Source organism: Mauremys mutica, chromosome 7 (assembly GCF_020497125.1).
Source record: "Mauremys mutica isolate MM-2020 ecotype Southern chromosome 7, ASM2049712v1, whole genome shotgun sequence".
NCBI classification, from domain to species: Eukaryota; Metazoa; Chordata; order Testudines; family Geoemydidae; genus Mauremys; species Mauremys mutica.
In genome coordinates this window covers 105,689,762-105,710,026 of record NC_059078.1, presented here as the reverse complement: position 1 = coordinate 105,710,026, position 20,265 = coordinate 105,689,762, and positions in this window count along the sequence as shown.

Sequence of the window (20,265 nt, the reverse complement as noted above, 5' to 3'; positions counted from 1 at the left end):
CAAAGGCTTCCATGCAATTCAATTATAGTGGTCACAAAAATAATTCTTTGAAATGATCAGTTCACACGAGTCCCTGTTTATTGCAGATCTTTGTTTAGTGGGTTTAACCCTGCAACTTCTAATGACTTTAATGGGAGTCACCCAGTCAAAATCTCTCACCCCACTTTGAAAATGTCGGAGATTTAAGCTACCATAGGAGGGTGGCAGTAGTGACATCACCTGCCTTCTTTTAGGGTGAATCTCAGGAGACAGGCCCCAGTCAGGGCACAAGGAGTGCAGTTTTCACCTTCCTTGTGTCAGCAATTATACAACCCCTATCAGTCTAATCTAAATACAGTAGTTATGCAGCAGCAGAAACAAGAATTCATTTTAAAACACACAGAATCCAGGAGCAAGAATCTGAAACAAAATTCACCATTGAACAGCACCCTAGTTAGATGGAAGCACAGTATTTTATTGTACAGTAATTATCTATAGCCACTATTAGCCTAACTGATTCCTAACTAGGGTCTCTGAAGATGTAACATGGGGTAGATATAGAGAAGACTAGCATCTATGTAAATCTATCTGTAATCTATGGCAGCCAATTCAGTCCCTTGTCTTCTCAGTTACCCTCAATATGGTGTCTTGTGCTTCCATTTCTGTAACCTCCTGTCTCATGTCCATACTATAGAAGCCTGGAAAAAAATATGCTTCAGATTCTAATCCTGTTGTTGAGTCACCATACTGTCTGCTCCTCATCTAAACAGTGAAATGTTATCTGTTTCAGAAACTCTGGACCTGATTTTCTGCTCATGGCAATTTTACACTATAACCGCAATAGGGGAATTAGGCCCTTTATTTAATAAAATAAAATAAAATAAAAGTGTTTAAGAGAGAGAGGACACTAGTTTCTAGTGCTCCCAGCTACCATGTATAGCTCTCCACCCCACTCGTTTACACTGGACCCCACTGTGCAAAGGGACAAGGCACACAAGAAGTTAAACAAAACATTGTGCAATCAGATCAGGTCCGAACTGCCTGCTTCAACAGTTTTTAGTTTTTACATGAATTTTTAATTTTAGATGACACCTTTGACTGGAAGTGACAGTGGAGCAGATCATTTGTGTAATTACAGCAACAATCATTGAGGAAAGAGAGAATATCTCCAAAGCATATAAAACATTAAATAGATTTGATAGTGTCTGAACCTTGTAACCAGAGCTGCAGGAACCTCCTGGCTTAGTGAGGCTATAAACCAAGTAACTTCTTGGCTAAGCCACTAAAAAGGCATGAGATCACTTTTTTTTCTTCTCTTCAGGTGAAGTATGCAATTAATAAAGTGAAAAGTGAACTTTTAACGACTTGGAGACGGTTTAGCCTTCCTACTAAAAGAAGAAACTATGCATGTGTTGGACAAAAGCAGGTGGAAGTGGTTGCAGAGGGGACATTTAGCACTTTAAAAATTCCATACGATGGATTTCAAGTGGGCTGCTTTACATTATGTACATGCTGAATTCTAGCCAGCATGCAATATGCACTATAGGCTAATTTGAAAAAAATATATACTCTTTTCTTCATGATGCAAAAGCAAAGCAATATTATACCTTACGTTTCACAGTGGTATGTTTAACACACCCAGCCATTCTTTTGTAGTATAAGTTACTGCAATTAAAGTGACAAACCCTTCATGACACCCTCGTTGCATAATAAAATGTTTTAAGATAATTCGTTCTAGAAAATGTATGCACACATATGAGATACGTTTTAGTATTTCTTAGAATGAGTATTTCTACATAACAGCAGAAAGAAAGCTTTAGGGGTTTACAAAGAAACATTAAACCAGTATATTGTTGCTATATGATATCTCTAGTATAAATAAACATTTAGGATTTTTGGTTGCAATAGAGAGTATGTGTAAATATAGTAAATGAGAAAATAATCTTGGGCATAATAATTTGTGTGCATTTAAGAACTTGATAATATTCCTAAAAGTCTGTTTTGGAAAATAGTTTTCCATTTATCAGCTATTTAAAAATGTTAAAACAAATGTGATTTTTTGTTGTTGTTGTTGCTTATGTGAAAATCACAGCTAATTAGGCTTAGTTAAGTAAAGCCTATCCTTTGAAAATTAGAGACAAGTTCCTTTCTCCCCTGAAGAATTGTCTGTTATTTACATTGTTAATATTAATATCCTGCAGCCTCTTAACTGTGAGTCAGTGTCATTGGAGACAGCCTTGTAACAAACAACTCAGATCACTAAAATAATGACTTTTAGAGATTTTTCATTTATTTTTCTTTTTTTTCCAATAGGCTGAAATAAGTAGTGGTGAGTGCAGCTGCATAGTCTTATTCTAAATTCAGATTCAGGCTGAAAGGCTTTGAAATTGTAATTTGTACCTTTCCCAGCATATCTTGTGTGCAAGTCGAGCTTCAGATACTGGAGCAAATGATGCAATTTCACCAGGTTCTGGTGTGAATTACAGGAGTTCTAATTTGGGTGAGCAGCTGGGGTGTGAAGTTTTTCAAGGAGGTGAGGTCCTCCTCTGGTGATCCCATTAAATTCCCAGGGGAGAAGGGGCTTGCTGAATGCAGTGCGCTTCAGAGGGGTAGCAATTCATTAATGGCTGTGCTATTCTCTAACTACTCTGTGCTAACTTCATGGCGAGATCCACTCTCACAACTTCTCAGTCTCAGACTCCTCCCTTTTGATGTTCCCGCTTGATCATTGTTCTTTTGTAGTAGATGGAGCTGACAAGTAGAACTTTTGCAGGAAGAGTCCCTGGTATCCCACTTTTGATTTTGTTTATGTACAGGATATTTGTCATCTATTTTTCTTCACTCTATTTAAAATGTATCACATAGATCCTTCCATGAAAATATCCAAGCGCCAGATAATAGCATTTATATCATGCAGGATTACATTTAAAAAAAAACAAACTCATTTTGTACCTGGTGTTTTGCAAGCATAATCAGTTGTGAGCAGAAATGATTAATTGTCTGATCTAAAAGTGCAAATGATGTTGATACCTGCAAATCAGGTAGTTTAACTTCTAAAGGTTGATTGTGGGTACAAAGTTACTGGCATAAAATTAGAGTGCGTGATAAAGGCCCTTTTGTAATTTGACCCACAGAATCTAAACAACTCAAAATATCCCCCTCTCTATAAAATAGTCGTCTGTTTTAAAATATCAGAAAGAACACATGAAAAACATTCAATGTTTAAAAGACCAATGTTTAAAAGAAAGCCTGACTAACCAAAAAGGTTTCACTCTGAAGTGTGTGTTCTGATAGACAATCACAGGTAGAAAGTCCCAAAGTTGTAGCCTTAAACTGAGAACTATATCCTTGACCCCAAAAAGATGACCTCCCAGCACCAAGAGAGGAGGCACTTAATGGCCCTTATATGTACTGACAGGATATAGGGAAGAAATAACTTTGAAGCCTGTCACTAGCTCCTGATCAAGCCCCTGACTGTCAGATGTTGGGACTGGACCACAGGAGATGGATCCCTTGATAATTGCCCTGTTCTGTTCATTTCCCTTGAAACGTCTGGCATTGGCCACTGTTGGAAGACGGGACACTGGGCTAGATGGACCATTGGTCTGACCCAATATGTCCATTCTTATGTTCCTTGAATTTTCACCTGGAAGGAGAAACGTAGACAGAGAATAGAATACACATACTGTGCACATGGTGCCTTATCATGGTTCAAGGGTAGTTTGGCTCATTCTCTGTTACCTGGAGCTTCCGGAGGCTCATTGGATGGCAAGCCAGGGAAAGTGCACTAGAGTAATCCAGCCTTGCGGTGGCAATAGCGAGCACAGATAACAATGGTGAATAATAATAAAAGGTCAATGTAGATAAATTCAAAACTTATAAAAGTATTAAGGACTGGGAGAAAGAGAGAGGTGGTGTATTAGCACACACAAGAATGCTGAATAAAGGGGACCTATGATTTGTGGAAAATATGGGTCCATTTCTGCAGTCCTTCCTGCACATAGAAAAAAATGCAGGCTTGAACATTAATTCTTATTACCATTTATATAATGCTAACACCCATACGCCCTCATGAGAATTGGGTGTCTCACTATGCTAGGCACTATACAAAAGCACAGGAAGGTTCAGTACCTGCCCTGAAGAGCTTAATGTTTAATAATGAAAGTGACATAGAAAAACCCAATGTGGCTAATACAGAGGAACTTGTTGAGATAAATTGTTCAGTTGCTGAGGTGGTAGATTTTCAAACAAGCATCTTTGTGCTTTCTCCCACACTGCACCTCACACTTGGGAAGAGGTCACCATAAACAGGCTCTCTCAAATATCTTCTTACAACTCTCCTTTTGCTGTGTTTCCTATAAAAACTTGACAATCTCAGCCTAAATCTAATGTTCTGCTCAATATTCATGAGATTGAGTGGAAGCAAAGTTTCTGGGGTACAGTAGATTCATTTCAGTATAAGTCCTGTGTAAATTAAAATTACTGGAGGCTAGAAGCTCCAAGGTAATAGGGTTTATATACTGGGGAATCTTTAACAAGATCACTGGTTCAATAATGGAGATTTTAACTTGGCTCCTTTGAGAGAGGGAAGACTCCTAGGGACTGAAGAGAAGCAAATACAACCTCAGTCTGTAAGACAAGGACTAGGAAAGAAAGCCAGGAAATAATACACCAGTATGTCTGGCCTTGGTGGTAGGCAAGATTCTGGAAACATTAATAAAGGATGAGGTCACAAAACATCTGGAGAAATAAACTAGTCAGTATGGTTTCATAAAGGGTAATCCTGTTTGACAAATCGGGTGGAATTTTTTTAGGGAGGTAATGCAGAAAGCAGACACAGGTAAGGCACTGGACTACATTAATTCTATTTGAATTCTAGGTACTGCTTTGGAATGGAGAAAGGATAGTTCAGGTAACTGAGGTGGGGGTAGATAGCAATGATGTAAGGTTATGGAGGAGGGACAAGAAAGGCAATGAGTGAAGTACAATAAGGACTAAGGATTGATATTGAGGGCCAAATTGTATCTCTCTCTCTATATGAATGACCTGGAGAATGTTATCACTAACATGGCCTCGCTGATTTAAGAGCCTGTCTCATTTTCAAAAGTGATGTAAGCACTTAGGAGCCTAATTCTCATCATCTGTCAATGGGATTTTGGCTCAAGGCATTAAATCCCTTTTGAAAATGCCATTTAGGCTCCTAAATTCTAATGTGTTGCAATACTGGGAGCAGTGATGCCTAAATACCTTAAAAAAATCTGTATCTAAAGAAACAAAGATCTTCCAGACAAGACTGGAGAATGAGTGGGACAAATGGTTCATGATTTTTTGCTGAGGCAAGGGTAGATATCAAAGTTTGCAACTCAAAATAGAACGGATATATGTTAAACAGACATGTTTTGCATAACCAAGAACAGGAACGTCAAAGGATTGATAGTAAACAGAAGCATAAACCCTTTCCCACAATGCACTATTATGCACTGTCAAAATAGCAGAGGTATAAAACTGATGTTGGAAGAAATAAGAAATTAGTCCAGCATATTGTAAAGTACTTATCAGATCACATTTAGGCAACTTACCCAAGTGAGGACACCATATCATTGAATTGACATCCTGGGGATTGAAATGGGCCAGAGGACAGCAAAAAAGAATGATAAAAGTGCTCATGAACTTTCTGTGTGCAGAAAGGCTGGGAAACCTGGAATTCTATTCACTAGAGAGAGAAACAGACTGTTTAAAAGATGATATAATTTGAAGTTTTCAAGATGCTGAAGTGGGATAGAGAGAGTAGATGTACTGTAGATAAACTCTTTAAACTAACACTAACTCCCAGAACGCATGAACATAAACTAAATATAAAGAAAACAGCAGGAGAAACAAGAATCAAGACACATTTTATTCAAGCAGAGAGGGAGGAATTGTTGAATTGCTGATACAGGGCAAAAGAGGCAGCTTGCATCACAATTCAACCACATTGAAAAATAATTACAGGAATACTGAACAGAACATTGGACTTTTGTGGATTAATCCATATCACATACTGTTATAGGAGTTATTAGGACATGTTGGTTGGCCAGGGAATTTTCCTATCTGCTGATTCTATAGCCGGTACTGGTAGGTCAAGTAGTTGGTAGTGTCATTTGAATGAGCTGCATCAGGGGTAGGAGGAAAGGGCAAGAGTTCTAGGTGAAGGAATTATCTTTGTTTAAAAGCCATAGCCTTTCTTGCTTGACATATCCACATCATTCCCAGAGGCCATTTGTACTTTGTCTCCCAGCTGTGAAAAAGACAACATCACATTTGTTGTGTCAGGTGGAAAAAAAAATGAAAAAAAAAAGCCCTTAAATTTTAATTAATATTTATGAAGGGATTTTCTTTAATTTCTATAATCACAATTTTCCTGGATTATATCACAAATAAATATACTATGAATTTAGATTGTTCCACATCAGGAGTGTGTAAAAATACACTCTTATAAGAATAGATGCAAACAGAGAAGGAAGGTGTGGGGCGAAAAATACCTTCTAAAATGTGATTCACTGTGCAAGGGGAATGTGTATATATTAAGATCAATAATAATTATCTTCCTGAGATCTTATTAATTTTAGGTTGATTCACACAAAAAAATCTTGCTTTGGATATGATTCACAGATTAGTCTGTTTGGCAGATTGCTACTCGTGCACTAATTTATGCAAAAAACAACATTAGAAAAAGTGGAGGAAACATTTTTTTTCTGTGATAGGAGCTGCATGCATGTTCGCTCTCTCAGAGTGTACTGAACTTTATGCACAAAAATAGAAAAACCACTGTTCCCTCATGCTCAGTGACATTGTTGATGTGATGTGAGCCAGAACAGGCAGGCAGAACATTTTCCTATCTGCATTAAAGATCATTTTTTCCATTAGATCCTATGAGCACCGGATCAAACCACATCACATTTTTCTTAACATGATTCAGTACCACTTGTTATATACACTGTTTGTCCAGCTTTTATTAGGATTTGTGCAAAAGATGGGCAAACTAGTGTGGCTTAAAATAAGAATCTACTTGAATCTTCAAACAAAACCTTTACCTAACCAAGAGAGGCAAACATTTCTCTAGGTCTGAAGTTGTTCAGATCATTTTTTATTTTTGTTTCAATGGCACATGCCTCTACTCTTCAGGTTTTAGTTAGAACTGGTAATTCCAAAATATTATAGGAAGTGTGTTCTCCTATTTGTTACTTGGCCACAAGCTGGAAATACCAAAAATCTTGCTAGAAATTCTGTTCCCTGGAGATTTTTAGCCCAATTTACAAACCCATGAAGTATGGATAGTTCAAGTGAGTTTCAAATATACATCTTAAGATTCAGGTTCATATGGATGGCTCTCCTGTCATTTTTACCTAAAAAAAAAAAGGAATATTGCTTACATGTAGTTCTAAGAGCTCCAGGAGCTGTATTGTTTAAAAAATTACTTCAGTTTGGTTACCATGTACTGTACCATTTGTGGCTGACCCTCTATGCAAGCACCTCATCATGTCACATGCAATGTTATGACCCTGCCTTACCTTGGAGGTGCCTAACTTCCTAACCCATTTTAGAATGATTCCTTCATATGACCATTAGATCCACTCAGCCTTATACAGACATTCGCAAACCTCAGGCATTTCATAGCTTCATTGTGGCATGAAGCCACAATTCAGAAGATGATGATGCCATTTTCCTTTTTTTTAACCATTCTCTTCCAGCTTTCATTTTTCTATACTGCACTCAGCCAATATTAGCTCCATTAGAGTAAGAGGTCAGTTCCTTTCCATGGGCCATGTACGTGTCTGCAAACCTCAGCTCTTTGATATAGGTTTGTGAGAAAAGCTACAGTTCATGTGCCTAATCAGGTTAGAATAATTTTATATGGCACCAATACACAACCAGTTTTGTATAAAGAGCATCTACTTTGATTAGATCTTCCTGTAAATATTATGGCTCAAATCCAGGCCCCATGGAAGTCAGTGGAATTTCACCCTATAGTTCTAGATTGGTGTTGGATGCCTTAGGAAGCAGGTACAGTAAGTAACTCTATTTTTTCAGTTACCTGTACATCTAGCTGAGCTTCTATGAAAGTGACTCATCATGTCACATGGAGTGTTATGCCCTGCAATTCTAACCCATAGGATGTGATGGAAATTGGTAAATATTTTAAATCTGTCATGCTTTCTCTTGTTACAGATAAAAGTATGCTGAGTTGCCAATCCTGACTGTGAAATGTTCCCACTGCCTGAACTATTTCCAAACACAACAATACTTGTTTTATTTGTAAAAGCCCTATTCTATTAATCTGAATTGATGTGTGCAGAAAAGCATCGTGAGTAAAATACAGACTCGTACCATGCACTTACTGTGAACTACAGTGCAATGCAAAAGGAAGCTTTCTGTGTATATGTGCAATGTATGTATTTCAAAACATGTCTCACCACATTGATCTTTGAGCTGATCTTGCTTTCAGAATAGTCAAGAGCAGTCATTTAAGTCTTTGAAGAGAAATGTGAACTAACTAGAGTTAAAATCTGAGGATGGGTAAATGTTTCAGATAAAGTAAAATGTGCTTTCACCCTTGGCATTAATCAGAAGCAAAAGCACTAAAACACCACCAGAAAAGCTACTCTAGCTCTATTTCTCACCTTGCTGGAACTAGGAATGTGAACTAGGAATGTGAACGCCTGTTTTTTATGAGACTTCAGGCTCACCTACTAGTCCAAAGCTTGAGCTTGGTTGAGCTTGGGATAAGAAAGAGTATCAGGTCTTTGGATATTTATTATCCACACCAAACCTTTGAACACTAGGGGGTTCACAGATCACAACCAAAAGCCCTTGGTTTAACAGTTAGACTTTGTTCATTTCCTGATCTGAGCACATTTCAGGCAGAATCCTGTTTCACTCACTTGTGCAAGTATCCCCTTTTTTTGTCAATGGCAGGCGTCTGTCAAGCATAATGAGCAGGATTTGGCCATTGAGGGGTTTAATTCTAAGTGCAGAATAAGAAGAGGTACTGTGATGAATATGGAAAATACAGTAGCAAAGTCATTTTCAGTCAAAGACACTGTAAAACATACACAAAGTACTTACAACATTCATGATTAATTCTTTAGAAAAAGCAACAATTCTTCAGAAAAAAATTGATAATAAAAAGGCAGACTACTACATCTTTGGTCCATTAGCAAATCTTATTCTAGGGCAGGAGCATAGTGATCTTTCAGCACAGAGACAAACCTTACAGTTCTGACTGCAGCATAATTCCCATTAGTTTCAGTGGGCGTATCCCCAAGCAAAAGGATTTCATTCTATATTACCAGCTAAGGAATCAACCCCCAGTTTTAAAAGGTGTGTGTGTGGAGGAAGTGTTCTCCAAACTTACGTAATAGGTTCATACACTGCTGCACAGGAAATCCAGTTTTAGGAATATTGGTGTCTTGGATGGCCGGACTAGGAGGTGGCCATAGAAGCATTGCTGGAGGCAGGCAAGGAGTGACTTCAACTGGGTTCCTCTTTCTGGATCAAGGATTTGTCAGTCCTTCCTTTGTGCTGTAAAGTGAGTGCATCCGCACTATTAGAATCCAGGTGAAAGTTACCCTACTTCAGTCCAGCTAATGTCCTGAGTGACTGCTTCATACAACCACCTAGCTAGGCCATCACCAATGTTCTCCACTGTCCAGATTAAAAAGCCTTCTGTTATCTCATGTGGCAGGAGACACATTTTTTGTTCTGTTTTTTCTTAGTGAAACTAGCTAACCAAGAGGAAACAAACACTAAAGTCTGTTTTAGTGACTGTATAACTAGGCTGGATTAGTTTGAAGAACATCAGACACTTCCAAACACTCCAGTTCCTCCTGAAAGTACAATGCACAAACATCATACTTCCATTATGTAACCTGCATTGGTCCAACTCTAATGTTGCCATATAATTCCTGGAAGCAACACTTGAGAAAAGCTTCTGGGAATAATATAAGAAACATTGTGTTCCTCTACCACCTCCACTTTGCAGCTGAAGAAAGTATTGGGGGCTGTAGTACGTACTGAATAAGATATTTCTGTTCTGGCTCATTTTTAATTTTAACTGAAACTGCCTGACTTTTATCTGTTCAGGATAAAGTTGTAGTTCTCATGTTTGTATTATTTTTAATGTGCAAAGGGAATCTTTAAATAACTGATTTACGTAACAAAGAAATGAAATCTTTTCTACTTATTCTTCCAAACCAGTTTGTATTTTGCTGGTGTGCAGAGCTTTAAGAAATGGGTGGGAGGGTGGTTGGAGGTGAAGCCTTTCTTGAATTTGGAACTCAGTACTATGTGAAACACTGATCCAATGCAAGCTGGGGTCAGGATTACTTTTGAATTTCCTCATGCTGTCTTAAGAGAATGCTGAGACACTTCCTCTTGAAGGCTAGTGTTGGCACTAGTTCAGGAGTCACAGTGGACTATGTTGGGATCAGTGTAAGTCACATATTGGTAGGTTACATATTTAATACTTTAATAACTATTTCATCATCAAGAAGGTGTGTTTCCATTGGGATCCCACAGGGATCCAGTCTTTGGCCTATGCTCTTTAGCATTTTTATCAATAACCTGGAAGAACACATAAAATCATCAACACATAAAGTTTGCAGATGATGCAACAATTTGGGGGTGGTGAATAAGAAGGAGGTTAGAGTGATCTAAATTGCTTGGTAAACTGGGTGCAAGCAAACAACACACATTTTAATATAGCTAAATGTAAAAAAGGTATACCTCTAGGAACAAAAATGTAGGTCATACTGACAGGATGGGGGTTTCTATTGTCTGAAAGAGATTTGAAGGTCCGTACAACGCTGTGGCTAAAAGGTCTAAAGCATACACAAAGGAATCACAAGTAGGAGCAAAGAGGATATTTTACTTCTGTATTTCGCACAGGTGTGCCTGCTGCTGGAATATTGGGTCCAGTTCTGGTGCTCACAATTCAAAAAGGATGTTGACAAATAGGAAAGAGTTCAGAGAAGAGCCATGAGAATGATTAAAGGATTAGAAAACATGCCTTTATAGTGATGACTCAAAGAGCTCAATCTATGTAGCTTAACAAAGAGAATATTAAGGGGTAACTTGATGACAGTCTATTATCATCTACATGGGAAACAAAAATTTAATAATGGTCTCCTCAATCTAGCCAACTGAAGTATAACATGATCCAATGACTGAATGTTGAAGCTAGACAAATTCAGAGTGGAAATCAGGCATAAATTCTTAATGGTGAGCATGATTATCCACCCAGGATGACCAGACAGCAAGCGTGAAAATCGGGACAGAGACAGGGGGTGGGGGGTAATAGGAGCCTATATAAGAAAAAGACCCAAACATTGGGACTGTCTCTATAAAATCGGGACATCTGGTCACCCTACATCCATCCCCCCCTCCCTGTCCTCTGACTGCTCCTGGAACCTCTGCCCCTGATTGCCCCCCGCTGCCCCATCCAATCCCCCTCTCATTCCTGACTGCCCCTCCGTGATCCTTGCCCCCATTCAACCCCCTGTTCTTCACCCTCTGACTGCCCTGACCCCTATCCACACCCCTATCCCACCGGACCCTCCCCCGCTCCCTGCCCCCTTACTGCGCTGGTGGCCATGCTGTCTCTACTGTGCAGCACAGAGCACTGGGTTAGGCCGGCTCTGCACCTGCACTGCCTCAGAAGCAGGGCCGGCTCCAGGGTTTTTGCCACCCCCAAGCAGCAAAAAGAAAAAAAAAGCCGTGATCGTGATCTGCAGCTCTACCGCCACCACTTCAGTCTTCAGCGGCAATTCGGTGGCAGGTCCTTGCTCCAAGAGGGAGTGAGGGACTCGCCGCCAAATTGCCGCCGAAGATCCGGATGTGCCGCCCCTCACCGTTGGCCTCCCCAAGCAGCTGCTTGCTGGGCTGGTGCCTGGAGCCGGCCCTGCCCAGAAACTCGCAGCCCTGCCACCCAGAGCATTGTGCCAGTGGCAGAGAGAGCTGAGGCGCCGGGGGAGGAAGAACAGCAGGGGAGGGGCTGGGGGCTAGCCTCCTGGGCCAGGAGCTCAGGGGCCAGCAGGAGGGTCCCGCGGGCTGGATGTGGCCCGCGAGCTGTAGTTTGCCCACCTCGGGACTAGATGATCACAATGGTCCTTTATGGCCCTGGACTCGTTGAATCTATGAATTTCCAACAGGTTAGATATAAAGGCCAGACTGTGCCCTCGTGAAAGACATAGGAGCCCAGGAAGGTGTTTATGCATGTGCTCAACTTAATGCGTTTGTGTTGATTTCACTGGGACTACTCTTGTGAGTAAGTGTATCTTGTTAGATCAGGGCCAGGGTGAGCAGGGGTGGCCTCATCTGTGGGGGATATATATTGGACTCTTTCAAAAAGTTGTTGCAGCAACCACCCTTATCTTATGCTTTAAGCAATCACAGTGGCTCCCAGAGCACAGGGATCTTGGAGCTCCTACTTGGATGGTTTGCCTCCAACATGGCTAAATGGATGAAATGCCTGAATACTGAAACAGGAATTTTAAAAAGGGCTTTAAAGGATTTAAGTACATGAGTCCCAGTGAATATCAGTGGAATATGAGCACCTTGTTCCCTTAGGCTGAGATTTTTATAAGACACTATGTGTTTAGTCAAACAGTTCAAGATCATCAAAAGGAACTGAGGTGCCTCAATTTATGGATGCCCAATATGTGATAACTTAAAGGGACCTGATTTTCAGAGGGCATGTGCTGAAATCTTTCTGAAAATGTCCCTCTAAAATGTCTCAAGTTGGGCAACCAATAATCACTTGTCATTTTTGAAAATCATAGCCACTGGGATGGTTTTAGAAGCTACCTGTGCTGATTTAAAAACAAAGGCTAAAGAAAACCTAGAAAACCTCCCATTAAGGCTTTAATAATAATAATTAATACTCTGCATGTCTTCAGTGTCTTCCATCAGAGGGGGAGAGAGTGTCTCAAGGCATTTTATGAACATTAACGGGTTAAATTGCCCAACAGCGCTGTGAGATAAATTATATTCCCATTACCCATGGGACAAACTGTGGATAAGTAGAGGTTAAGTGACTTGGCCAAGACCAAATAAGAAACCCAGAACAGAAACAGGAATTAAACACAGAGCTCCTTACTTCTAGTCTTGTGGTTTAGCCCAGACCACCCTTTCCGTCTGTAAAGCACAACCGAAAGAAATAGTCACTGTCAAAGAAGAAAGTTAGCTAACTAAAACTGAATTACAACAGTACCTCTATGGAAGTACATGTGACATTCACATGAATACCAAATGAATTCATTATAATCACTGCCATTTCCATGAATACCAAATGAACTTATAATGACTGGGCTCTTAAAGAGTTACTATTTTACTGAAAAAAATAATGCCAGAAATAATGGGAAAATTAACTTCACTACATTCTGAATAAGTCATAATTAGACAAAGTATCTGAACAAGATTCCAGTTATTTGTGATGCGTCCACTGACATTTTGATACCATCTCACATTTCTCGTAGTTTGGTAGAATCTGTTTCAAATGCTAAATAGTGGCTAACGTAGATGGAGAGTGCTTTGGTTACTCAGTTGCTGCATCCAGGTAAGTGTATATTTGACCAGAGAATAACTTTAAATTTTGGACCTGTTGCCCATCTGAGTGTAAAAATTCATGCTCACCTGTATCCAAGGTACCTTCACATCTTATGTCTATGATATAAGGTCACACAACGTATGCAGTAGAACATGGTATTTTCATATCATATATGTCTGCTTCCATCACAAACTGAACTTGTGAGGCATTTTAGCTAATAATGCACCACAGCTACTTTTAGCTGCTGCCTAAAGATGGAGCCAAACCTTCCAGTCTGAACAACTTCAAACTTCAGAAGAGTTCAGTACCAAATTTGGACTCTGAAGTTCAGCTCACTTTTATTTCTTGCTTTTGTAGTGTGAAGTCTGGATTGACATTACTGTTCATTCAAGCAGATCTAGTTTTGCCTGTGGTGTTGAAACAGATCTGAAATATTGGCCACAGTTTATGGGATCTGTATGGATGTGTGTGATTTGCAATCAGAAAGGATACATTTACTTTTGCTCATCGACCTTTAGTGTGAAAAAAAAAATAAGAAAGGTGAACTGCAGCAAGACTTTTCTTTAATTCTGGGGAGATTTTGAAATACCAATTAAAATCCTGTAATGAGATCTTGGGATGGAGTCCCTAAAATGAAAACCTTCTAGGTCACACAGGAGGGTAGCAATAATAATACCAAGCACATATTCTTATTTAACTTTGTTTTTTTATTGTGTGCAGCCTGCAGCTGAACTTTTTTATGTGTGTGTGTTTTTTTTTATCATGTAACACAGTCCCTAACTGAGACTCATGAAGCTCATAAGAGGCTTTTGACAAGATTCAGCTAGCCACAAAAGTCATTATCTCATTTTCATTTATTAACATGATATTTCCAAAGGATTAACAAGGGTTTCCCTTTTGTTGCTTGTGCTATGGCACTAGCCCTGGAGGAGCTGTTGCTTCTTTCCATCTCAAGTGACTTCCTACTCACATTAGATTACACTAATGTACATATTATAGGACTGACATTTATTATACTTCTCGAATTAAAATTCCCTCTTTGAAAGTAGTTTTAATTGCTGGCAATAATAGGATGAATGGACTGAAGTGTTGATTTTAGTGATGGGCTAAAATCAAAATAACTTCTGCTGGAATTGGGTGTGCAAAACCCGACACCCCTAAGTCTCATATATAACTAGGGATGTGAAATAGCTGTGATATTTCTTCTTCTTGACACTAGCACCATTGTAAGACAGAAATTCTGGGAAGTGTGGTTTTGTATCTGCAAATTATCTTTTTAGGAAACTGCAACTTTTCCCAGACATATAGATTTCACTGGTGAAAAAATATGTTACTATTTACTAATATTTGTGCAAACTTTTATTGTAACTAAGATGAATATTAACTAGGTGGTGACTATCAACTAGGGCTGTTCAGCTTAGAAAAGAGATAACTAAGGGGGTATATGACAGAGGTCTACAAAATCATGAATGGTGTGGAGAAAGTGACTAGAAAAGGGTTATTCACCCTTTCCCACACTACAAAAATGAGGATCACCTGATGAAATCAATAGGCAACAGATTTAATACAAACAAGAGAAAGTACTTTTTCACACGAACACATAATTAACCTGTGGAATTCATTGCCATGGCACGTTGTGATGGCCAAAAGTATAACTGCATTCAAAAAACAACTGGATAAGTTCATGGAGGATAGGTTCATCCATGGTTATTAGCGAAGATGGTTTGGGATGCCACCCTATGCTGAGGATGACCCTACATCTCTGACTACTGAAGGCCGGAAGGAGAAGACAGGGATGGATCACTCCAACTGCCCTTTTCTGTACGTGCCCCCCTGAATCTCTGATACTGACTACTGTCAGAGACAAGATATTGGACTAGATGGACCACTAGTCAGACACAGTGTCATGTTCTTAGGTTCTTAGCTCATTAGGGAAGAAGGCATTGTGCTTGGGGCATGACAGATTAGCAAACAATAAAATAATATGAACTCCAAACCAGCATTAATTATTTTCTCAACCTTTTTGCCCAAGTCCTGCTTTCTGCTCACCAGTAACCCCAAACTACCCAAAAGCGGTAAACAGTGAGGTGTCAAAATTTGCAGATGATACAAAACTACTCAAGATAGTTAAATCCTAGGCAGACTGTGAAGAGCTACAAAAGGATCTTTCAAAACTGGGTCACTGGGCAACAAAATGGCAGATGAAATTCAATGTTGATAAATGCAAAGTAATGCACATTGGAAAACATAATCCCAACTGTAGATGGGGTCTAAATTAGCTGTTACCTCTCAAGAAAGAGGCCTTGAAGTCATTGTGGTTAGTTCTCTGAAAACATCCACTCAATGTGCAGCCACAGTCAAAAAAGCAAACAGAATGTTGGGAATCATTAGAAAGGGATAGATATTACAGAAAATATCAAATTGCCTCTATATAAATCCATGGTACACCCACATCTTGAATACTGCTTGCAGATGTAGTCGCCCCATCTCAAAAAAGATATATTGGAATTGGAAAAGGTTCAGAAAAGGGCAACAAAAGTGACAAAGGGTATGGAACGGCTTCCGTATGAGGAGAGATTAATAAGACTGGGACTTTTCAGCTTGGAAAAGAGACAACTATGGGGTGGGGGGGGGGATATGATAGAGGTCTATAAAATCATGACTGGCGTGGAGAAAGTAAGTAAGGAAGTGTTATTTCCTCCTTCTCAGAACACAAGAACTAGGGGCCAACAAATGAAATTGATAGGCAGCAGATTTAAAACAAACAAAAGGAAGTATTTTTCACACAATGCACAGTCAACCTGTGGAACTCCTTGCCAGAGGATGTTGTGAAGGCCAAGACTATCACGGGGTTAAAAAAATGACTAAATAAGTTCATGGAGGATAAGTCCATCAATGGCTATTAGCTAGGATGGGCAGGGATGGTATCCCTAGCCTCTGTTTGCCAGAAGCTGGGAATGGGTGACAGGGAATGGATCACTTGATGATTACCTGTTCTGTTCATTCCCTCTGGGGCACCTGGCATTGGCCGCTGTTGGAAGACAGGATACTGGGCTAGATGGACCTTTGGTTTGACCCAGTATGGCTGTTCTTATATTCTTACCCTAAACGTCCCCAAGTCCACATTACAATAAACCCCTCAGTGAAACACCTTCAGACAGCATTTGCTGTTATCTGACACATTATTTAAATCCATGCTTCCTGTCTTGGTTTTACATTTTCCTCAGCGAGAAGCAATGCTCAGCGAGAAGCAAAATTCAACTTTTACATCACCTTTGTAAAAGATAAATTAAGCAATTAAGATCAATGTAATCCATTTTCATGCTAGCTTAATCAATGCAATCCGGACAGGATTTGGAAGCAGGCATGTTGGATTGTACAAACAGCACCTACTCCCCCTGAGTTTTAAAAAAGCTAATGACATAAAACAGATATTTTCTTCTGATGTTGTATGTGTATGTGTGTGTCAAAGTATAGACTCTATATACAGGTTGCTCCGTTTTTAAGGACACCCCAACAGAAATGCACAGGAAGAAATGTCTGAGAATGATTACAACTGATATCTGCACCAAAAATGTATAATTACTTATTGAACAGATAGAAGTGTAGAAGCCGGTTCCAGTCTCTATTGTTACTGGTCTCACAAACCAAACGGGATCAAATCTGTCCAGTATTTGGATAGGAAAACGCTACAAGGTTGAGGGTTCTGCAGGAAGCAAGGCTATTGATTTAGTAGGTGGCTCTCTTGAGTCAATACTTAATGCCTTAGAATGGGGTGAGGGTGCTCTGTGCTGTTAGAGTTGCTGCCTGTGGATGAGATGAAAAAAAACAAGGGCATGATCATTTGTGGTCTCTGAAAATCCTATGGCCTTTTGTGCAATAATGGGAATGTTAACCCTGGCATCTCAGCCAGATTCCACTTGGGATAATAATCGTATTCTTCTTAACTATAAAACACTCCCTGAGTGCTGCAAGTTTCAGCTTTAAAGTGCTAGTGTAGACAGTGCACTGGTAGAATAGCGCTGGGAGCTATTTTCCTCATGGAGGTGGGTTTTTTTAGAGCACTAGGAGAGCTCTCTCCCAGTGCTACACCACGACTAGACAAACCATGTTAAAGCGCTGCCGGGGCAGCGCTTTAACGTGGCCAGTGAAGACGTGTTTCAGTTGGATATAGTACTCTTCCTCAAAGCTTGTCCTATTTGAAGCAGCTGCCACACCCCAGCCCTAAGATGAATGCATTCCATCGTTCACATAGGAGTGGTTAGTTGCAGCACAGGGAACAGCGGTTATCAATCATCATCTAACAAACTCAAAAGACATGAAAGTCTTCTAATGGAGCTGTGGATCTTAGAGTAGGAAGAATTACATCTTCCTCTTCGTACCTTAGCTGTAAGGAAAAAGCAGTAGTGATACTTAATCCGTAAAGCTCCATTCTATATTTTATAAGATAAATTATTATGGACAGAAAATTTAACAGATTTTGTACAGATTGGGGAAAAAACAAATTAAAAAAAAATTAGCCCTATGTGGTACATTGTGGAATTTCTCCTGCCTTCTGTGTTCTAGAGTTCTGCACTAGATTGTTTTTTGTTGTTGTTTTTGGTTTTGGTTTCAGGGATTGCGGGGTTTATACCAACGTGTTGCCCTGGGAAACGGGGCCATCTTGAATAGCTGACAACAATAGCATAAGCAGGCAAGCTGGTCAAATATTTGACTATACTATCTCAGGTAATTTGGTGTCATATCTTTAATAATTTCTAAGAACATTTTCAGATAAGCCTTTAAACAGGGAAAACATAAAACACTCTGTGCAATATTTAAAGATCAATTGTAACATGAAATGCACTCTCAGCTTTTCATTTTACATGTTTTTGTAATAAAAATGCAATTTTAATGAATAAAAATGGTGAACTTCATTACTGGGGTTTTTTTTTTTACTTGGACTGGTTACAGAACTGCTCTTAAATCATAAAGATTCATTTCATATTTTACTTTATATTGAAAACGTTTTTGTCATTACTTTAAATGGATGTTCTCTATATAAAAATATAGTAGTAACACCTTAGATTATAAAAACAGAATAACCATTCTTTTTTTCTTGGTATGTTTATAATTTCAGTCAGCGAAGATAATGAAACTCTAACATGTCATTTTCGCTTTGTGTCTCATGCACTCACAGAATGGTTCTTGTACTGGGGGTCCATGGGCTATTAGTGGTCTGCAGAGTCATTCCTGAATGGTTTGGAGAAAGAAATACTCTGAAAACCAAAGTGGTAGGGGACTGGACTTTAGTGAGGGAACAGGGTCAGTGAAAGACAAAGTTGGAGAACTGCTACATTAACACAATGCTATTGGATTTGGGTTCCCAACACTAAAAGGGAATAATTCAACAAAATTGAAAACTGAAAGTTTTACCTACTTTCAAGTAAAAATAATTTGAAACTGACCCATTTCATATTCTGAGGAGGGAAGGATAAATAAATTAAAGATTGTGAGGCACTCAATGCTACTGTACTGAAGGACATATAAGTACAGTACTTTCGACTGATAGAAGGGAGTTGTTCAAAACTTATCCTTGAGTCAATCAAAAGTTTCAGTTATTTTGGAGTGCCTGGGCTGAGACTTGAGTCTGTAATAAAACCCTAAAAAAAACAGGAGTACTTGTGGCACCTTAAAGACTAACAAATTAATTTTAGCATGAGCTTTCGTGAGCTAAAGCTCACTTCTTCGGATGCATAGAATGGAACACACAGACAGGAGATATTTATACATACAGAGAACATGAAAAGGTGGAAGTATGCATACCAACAGGCAGAGTCTAATCAATTGAGATGAGCTATCATTAGCAGGAGGAAAAAAAACTTTTTGAAGTGATAATTAAGATGGCCCATAGAAGGTGTGAGGAGAACTTAACATAGGGAAATAGATTCAATTGGTGTAATGACCCAACCATTCCCAGTCTTTGTTTAGACCACAGTTAATAGTATCTAGTTTGCATATTAATTCAAGTTCAGCAGTCTCTCTTTGGAGTCTGTTTTTGAAGTTTTTTTGTTGCAAAATTGCCACCTTCAAGTCTGTCACTGAGTGGTTAGCAAGGTTGAAGTGTTCTCCCACTGGTTTTTGAATGTTATGATTCCTGATGTCAGATTTGTGTCCATTTATTCTTTTGCGTAGGTGCCACAAGTACTCCTATTTTTTTTGCGGATACAGACTAACACGGCTGCTACTCTAAAACCCTAAAGTTAGTTTTAACCTGGAACAAGCAAGTGTTTGGAAAGGCCCTGGAACTGAAACAGAAGGTCAACTAATTCCCTTTATCCTTGGAACAATCCTGGTTTGATAAGGAGACATCCAACTATCCACAGTTCAGTTCTGTCTTGGTTGGCTTTCATGTTGTATATTTAAGCGGGGAGTTTGGAAAGGTGACCTGCATTCACTGGAGTGGAAGGGTAGGCCAATAGAGCCTGTTCTTACTTGATGTTATGAAATAAACTAGAACAATTAGAAATAGTTTTGGAGGAATTCCAATATTTTGTTGTCCATTACATGAGATGAAATGCTTGTCAACACTTAACTGGAGTCACCTCCTTTTTACCTTCGTTTCTAAAACGTTTTTTTTTCTTTAAGGAAAATTTTTGTTGCATACAGGAGTGCTCTGCATATCAGGCTTCCATCTCCATAGTGTAATTATTAATATAGGG